This window comes from Dermacentor silvarum, chromosome 9 (assembly GCF_013339745.2).
Source record: "Dermacentor silvarum isolate Dsil-2018 chromosome 9, BIME_Dsil_1.4, whole genome shotgun sequence".
In the NCBI taxonomy this organism is placed as follows: domain Eukaryota; kingdom Metazoa; phylum Arthropoda; class Arachnida; order Ixodida; family Ixodidae; genus Dermacentor; species Dermacentor silvarum.
Window position 1 is genome coordinate 84,204,675 of NC_051162.1, and position 7,438 is coordinate 84,212,112.

Below are 7,438 nucleotides of genomic sequence, written 5' to 3' on the forward strand. Positions count from 1 at the left end.
TCAAAAATTCTTAAAGGTCGTGTGTGGCAGATAGCACTATTCGAGTTCATGAGCTGGTCAACTTGAAGAGGCGGACAATACTTGCACAAGAAATTGTAATGCATAATCGAATAATTAACAAAAATTCACTAATTAAGTTTCCAACTAATTACATGAGGGGCCATATTGCAGTTTACAAATTGTAGCCATGGAACGAAATCTCGTGATGAGACAAGTTTCCAGACGTTAATTCCCGAACTTTGCGAATAAATTTCAGTTGGTTTCTTAACAAAACGTCACTTTATGCATTGAAGCACGTTCCGCAATGATCGCCACTACGAATAGTCGTTCGTATGGCAACGCTTCTGCAGAGCACGCATAATACATGTTTACTTCGCATAAGATCGTGTGTTGTGCAGCACGTGCCTCTTTCGGCGCTGCCCGCACAGATCGGCGTGCTCATCGTTACTGTAACACCGGTCGCATCTAATCCTATAGCACTGATGAGCGCTTTCACCGCAATAAAACGCACTGCTTTCGGTGCCCCTCGATGCCACTCTATGACAAAGTGTGCCAATCTGAAATAGAGCAATGCTGCAAGTATAGTTCGCTACCAATCCGTTAAGTGATTGGCTCAAATCTGTTCATGTGGCAGCATTTCACAATTATGAAGCCGTCGAAGTCGAAAGTGCAATCTACAGACAGAACCGGTAATTAACGAAAGAAGAGAAGCGCAACTATTTCCGCACAGTTAGCTCAGCTGACCTCTTACACGTCGCCTTCAATTTTCGTTCGTGAACAAGTGCAAGAGACCTTTGCCGTACCGTTGGCTTTGTCGCTCAAAGCAGTTGTTCCATGACGCTTCTTTGGGAGACTGGTTTAATCATACCGCTAACTTGATCTATAAATAAATATTGAAAATTGGTAGCGCCATTTACGGCGCCGTATGAGACATCGTAGTTCTGCATACGTTTAAGAGCGTTTTGGGCCATGTTACGAGAATACACTTCTACTTAGATGCTGCTTCGTCTACACAATGTAGTAAATGCTGTGTTGATGGTGTTCTGCGCAAACAAGATTGAGAATACACGTCAATTAGCTCCATTTGGTTGTAATTGGTGCCAATGGTGTGAGGGCTCGGTTTTCTAGGGAAATATGCCATGATTCTTTCTGTCCAATATATCATAGGAATTAAGGTTTGAGTAAAACATACGTAACGCGCACAAGAATTTGTTTTTTTTTAGAAACAACGAAACCAGAAAAAATCACGGAACAGAGAGCTCGACAGTTTGCATTCAGTGCCTACCTAAGAATGCCTAAAATCCCTACCTAAGAATACAAGTACGGAAGCTGACGCAAGACGGACATGCTATCGTTTGTTTTTGTGCACAAAACCAGCGATTTGAGGTTATATGATGTATCCTATTGGCATATACTATGTGATTGGATAGGAACCAAAATGAAGTATGTTCAGCCACATGCAGCAGAATGGTCAGTGAAATTAGGTACATACAACATATATATATATATATATATATATATATATATATATATATGCTCCCAACTGTTCAAATATGTGAACAAATGGCGGTTGAAAAACCCAACTATTTTGTTTTCAACGTTTCGGCCGGAGATCGACCTTTTTACTGCCAGCAACATTCCTTATTGTTGTTTGTGTTTGTCAATGCGGATGTCGTCCAACATATAAAATATCGCACTTATAGAATAGATAGGTTTATCGTTCTACGTCTCCTTTACGACAGGAACAACATTCTTCTCACTGACGTCAAAGCAATTGGATGTTGATCCACCCCACCTCCACCTGTTGCTGTGAAATACTTCTTTATGTGTTTGCTGATGGATACTGTTTTCCGAAGAGAACTGACGGCTGAATGACGTACATAAAAAAACCAAAGAACATAAATAATTGCCCTCTGTTGATTAGCCGATAGTGAAGGTGCTGTAGAAATTTCACACCACACAGGCGCTTCCTACGGTCCTGTGTCTATGGTGGAAAACCCGAACGGAGTTTACAAAAAGAGAAAGCAAGAAAATATTGGGCTCTGCAACGAAGTGTCCCAAGATGCTAAGGGCTGTTAGCCTGTAGAAGCAGCATATCATCGTCATGAAAAGCCAAATGTGTGCAATTGTCGCCTTCATAGCGTTCCTTGCTCGTTAGGAAGAGCCTAGAGGGTTTGTATGTCTAACAACTCGTTTGGTGGTGGAATCTAGTCGGTACATCTTGTCATGATGTCCAGAGGTAAAACAGGACTCGAATTACACATTATGAAAGCTGCTGAAGTTTACTTAATGTTGAAGCAGACGTTTTTGCACTCATTGATTCACGATCAATTCCTGTTTGCGAAATACGTGGGCCTGTCTTGTGTTCAGAAACCTGTTTCGATCGCTAATGTTATGAGGTCGCATTGGCTTAATCACCACCGGTTCCATAAATTTCTAAAGGTTCCGTAAATTTGTAAAGGTTCCGTAAATTTCGAAATTTCAGAGCCGATGATGCGATGGTGCTATGCACCATCGGCTCTGCCGATGTATATTAACAAATTTCTTGTAAATGGTTCTTTTATATACAAAGTGTATTCAAGTTTCACCCGTATCTGCTTTAAATCCATCAGATGCATCCAGCGAACCCGTCGTCGCTATACTCAGCGGCAGTACTCAATTGCGCAGACCGTCTTTGGCGGTGCGTCTCGGACGCCCAAGTAGACAAGTGATACAAGAAGAGCCTGGATATTGCTATTAAATTTCTCGCAATTACAGAAAATCTGAAGATGATACAATGATGAAATCAGTTCCTGACCTCACCGAGGAGTTCACAGAAACAAACTCCGAACATCTTATGACGCATGAAAATAGGGGGGAAGAACGAAGGTTCAGTAATTGTTTGCTACGCTTCTAACTGGACCAGGAAAGTAAAGACCCACCCTCCGATTCCCACGAAATATAAACGCGTTATAACATACGGCTATGTCGGAAAAATAGGAAGCATAGCTGATAGTGGCCACATCATACGTTCTAAAGCTTGACTAAGACATTTTTAGCGTAACCTTATTAATCTTCGGGCAGAGATTCACATGTCATTTACCTTGTGCTTACTGTTACCAAACATAAAGTTGCCTCGTCTAGGTCACTGAGGACACGAGGCGATCCAAATATGCGTATCACGTGATAACCCTCCCCCCAAAAAAAAGAGGCTTTGATAAGTATTCGTAACGCTTCAAGCGAAAAACGTTCAACATTCTCAACACAAGTCATTTAAGCTGCTCCCATTCATTCTAAATAAAGATTTTGTGGAATGTACAGTTCTCATGATAATTTGGGAAACGTAGCCTACAACGGCAGCTTGGCGCTTTAGAATGCTTGTTTAAGATTTTTTAAATTAAAAATATTTTCCCAACAGCTTCATTTGATCAGCACGAATTTACCATCAAAGACAAACTTGGCGTAGCGTTCCGCCTATGTTCGCAAAATTTGACATCGGTTGTAATTGTAATTATGGCAGGGCCGCGGTAAAAGTTTTAAGCCACTCCTAAAACACCGTAATAACGCTCAGGTTCACTTGCAGAACGTAATCTATTGTAAAATAGCGTATTTACCCACCTGCCCAGCTTCCTTTTTCCCGCTTAATGTCAATTAGAATATCGGCTATCCCGCAGAATGGGATAAGGGGACACAACTGCCGCAGTAGTGCGTGAGGTGTTGCATGAGAGGAGAGTGCAACGCCGCGATACCAGGTCAGCCTCGCTGTCGCTTTTGCAAGCCTGCGTTCTAACTGCGCTTCGGTAACGCCCAATGAAAATGCACCAAGCGTCTCGAAGTACTCGATTGCCCGCGAGAAATTCATAACTCGAAGGTCGCTCAGCAGCATTCAGTTGGTCATTGGGCCACCCCGAAATCTGAAGTTCGCCCACATCAAAATTTCAAGTTAGCCCACCCCGAAATTTAGGTTGGCCCACCTCCCAACGGAAGTTGGCCCATGTCTAAATTTGAAGTTGACTTACCCCAAATTTAAGCAGGACAAACCCCAAATTTTAATTTATGCCCCCAAATTTTATGTTGGCCCACTCCCTAATTTCAATTGGCCTACCTTCAAATTTCAAGCTCACCAACCCTGAAATACTGGGCACACCGTCAAATTTCAGTTAGCCCACACCTATTATAAGCTCCCATGCGTTTTTAAGGAGTCCTAGGCATTTCTCTACGTATGTATGCTCTTTTTGATTTCTTTTGGTTTATGCTGCTCCTTATCATTGATAAAGCTACTGATCATCTAAATTCACACTATTATAAAAATTAATTGTCTTAACATCGCAAATTACGCATTTTTGTGTAGATACAAGGCATGACACTCTTCGCGTGACGGAGCTGGGGTACTCGCCAAGAATGCTTACGCATTCAAAACTTTAGCAGAGCCCATGTCATGATGACTGTCGACAATAACGCATTAGCATTGAATCCAGGGGCGTAGCCAGAAATTTTTTTCGGGGGGGGTTCACTGGCCCGACCGGGGGGGGGGGAAGTGTCTGCTTTCCTCTACGTGACGTGATCGATAATAAATATCGGTAGTTGAAGCAGACTCTATGCATGTATATAAAAGACATGGGACCCCCCCCCCCCCGCCCTCGCGCGTGTGTGTGCTTGTGAAGAAATTAAGTAAAAAGTAATGTAAGCTCAGTAAAATACAGTAAGTACGACAGGTACAGTGGGCGTTTGGAGCAACCGTCTCTCATCGCGCCACTAAATGGACCAGTCTTCGAAAACGCATCATTGAGACGACCCGCCCGATCGGAGAAGACATCATTAATTGTTAATCTCCGTTAAGCGTAGATGGCGTCGTCCTCGTCGGGGCGAAGTGCGTTTCACAGGTCAAGGACGGCTATACATGTGAAAATGCACGTGTTACCAGGCTATACCTACTACCATAGCAATAGCTTGTTCGCTGCGTCTTTGCGCTAGAAAACTTAAATACGCGCAAAAACGAGTAATGCTTTTTTTTTACGAAGTTTTCGTCGCCTTCCATTTCCTGCGGCAAGTGCATGTGTGTCTTCCGCTGTGTGCGAGCGTGCAGCCGTCATTTGCCTTTACGTCAACAGATTCAGAATTGTACAGAATATTTCACCGCACTGCATAGTTATGGCATGTGTACGCATTTTAAGTAGTGCGTGCGAGTCATTTCTGCTTCACTTAGACCGGTGCAAACAGGAAGCGGCCTTGTACCTCACAGAATCTCGACTGATTGGTGTACTAGTGATGCAGGAATGAACTCCGGTCTTGTTCAGTGCATAGTGCACATAATCAATTTCTCAGAAAGCGTGAACTCCGACGAGAACTGTCAGCGCCTGCAACAAGAGTTTACTTACGCTGTACTGCGCACAGCAGTAATCCATGCTTGTCGGCTGTCTGTTTCGTGCGTTCTGTTGCGAGTCGGTGGAATTTCTCTGCTGGCATCAACCCTTTCGTGTGTACATTGCTGGTTTGGGATTCCACAACACAACAGCAACTACCAGCCTTTCGTAATTGCTGGTTTGGTATTCAGCAACACAACAGTAACTACCAGCCTTCCGTAGGGGCGCAATCGCAAACGAGAGACGTTTTGCGCTGCAGACTATGGCTACGTTCACACTTGGGAAGCGGCAAGCGGGTGGAGAGGACAAAGCGGCCGGAAAGGCCAAAGCGGCCGGAAAATCTTTTCCGCGCATGTCCAAGTTCACATTTGTTTTGGTACCACCGCGGCCGCCGCTGCCGCTTTCGTCGACATCCATCTAGTCTGCGTACGTTTGTCGGCGTGGTGGCGCTCATTATCGCATTATTTCGAGCAGTATGTTCATTCACTGACCCACCCGTCATCAAAATTGATCATCTTGCGCAATCTGCGACCTTCGGTAAGTTGCTCGTTGGCGTTCCGTAATTCTCCTCACACGGGCGCGGTAGCGCTGTGTCACAGGTTGCTGCCTAGGCGTGATTATATTTCTTTAATAGCTTTTATTTACAAGTTGTAATAACATTTCATCATTTCGTATTATTTTTGGCGCCTCCAGGACACGAAAGCGGCAACGGGAACACTAAAGCTAAAACCCGGGCTGGCCCTTGTGTTGACGCTCGCCGAAGCCTGCGCGTCCTACGTGAGACCTGCGCTCCCAATCTATCGTCGCGACGAGAAAAGCACCCCGCGACTTCTGCAACATACCGTGCACGTGCGAGGAGAATTATGGAGCGCCAACGAGGAATCTGTCTAACTATTGTCTGCCATGGAAATGAAAGAAGAAATGGCTTTTATACTTCTACCTACTTGTTTTCTAGAAATGGACAATGAATAAACGGAAGACAAGAAAACCTCGGAAACGGCAGTGGTGGGTTCGCCTGGCTTTGCAAAAGCGCGAGAAGTTGGGTCACGCCAAGGCTTCGTTGCCGCACCTCCGGTCGCGCGACATTGAATACTATCGCGAGTATTGCTGACGGTACGTTTTATAGCCACTCTTGTCGTAGAGCAAGGGCTGGTTCTTGATCGCGTCGATCAGCATTACAGCCTACACTTTTGGTGCCATGTTCAATTTTACGACCGGCTGTTTACATGCTAGTGTAGCTTCCAGTGAAGCAGAACGACTTTCCGCCGCGTTTCCGCTTCGCCATGGCGAAAAAATCGGCCCGAGACCGATTTGGCTCGCCGCCTGTTTTTCTGCCTGTTTTGCCGCCTAGGCGGGTGGATTTTTGCAAGATTTTGCCGCTCCCGCCCGCTTCGAGACCAAGTTCCTACGCGAACGCGGCCTAACCGGCACCTGAAGGGAAGCGGCGGAAATGTATACCGGAAATTTCGACCGCCTGGGGACTTTAACGTGCACCTAAATCTAAGTAAACGGGCCTCGAGCATTTTCGCCTTCATCTAAAATGCGACTGCCGCATTTGTTGCTTCATTTGTTGCGCATTTGTTGTTTCAGAATGCGGCCGCCACACTCGCGCCCAAAACCTCACAGAGTGTGAAGGCCTTGACAAACACCGTGACAGTTTTTTTCCATATGCAGACATGATTCACTGTAAATTACCAACCCAAACGGAAGCGCCCAGGAATGAAAGTGTGAAAGTAGCACCGGTTTCGTGAAATATGTCAGCGCGAAGCGACGAGAGCAAAGGGTGGGTTAGTGAAGGGGGGGGGGTGCAAAAAATTTCGGGGGGGGTTTGAACCCCCCCAACCCCCCCCCCCTTGGCTACGCCACTGATTGAATCATTATAGCCACAGAACTGATTGCCACCGTCGAAACGAGTCATGCAGGATGCCTGTATGTCAGGGGGATTCCTCTTTCGCGCATCTTTAAGAACACTGGACTCAATCTAGTGCCGCCGCCGCGAAGCTTACACGTGGCCTCTTAAATGCTTGGCTCGCCGTATGCATGGGAACAATGAGAAACGCGTCACGCAGCAACCGGGTTCCTCTTTCACGCTTCTT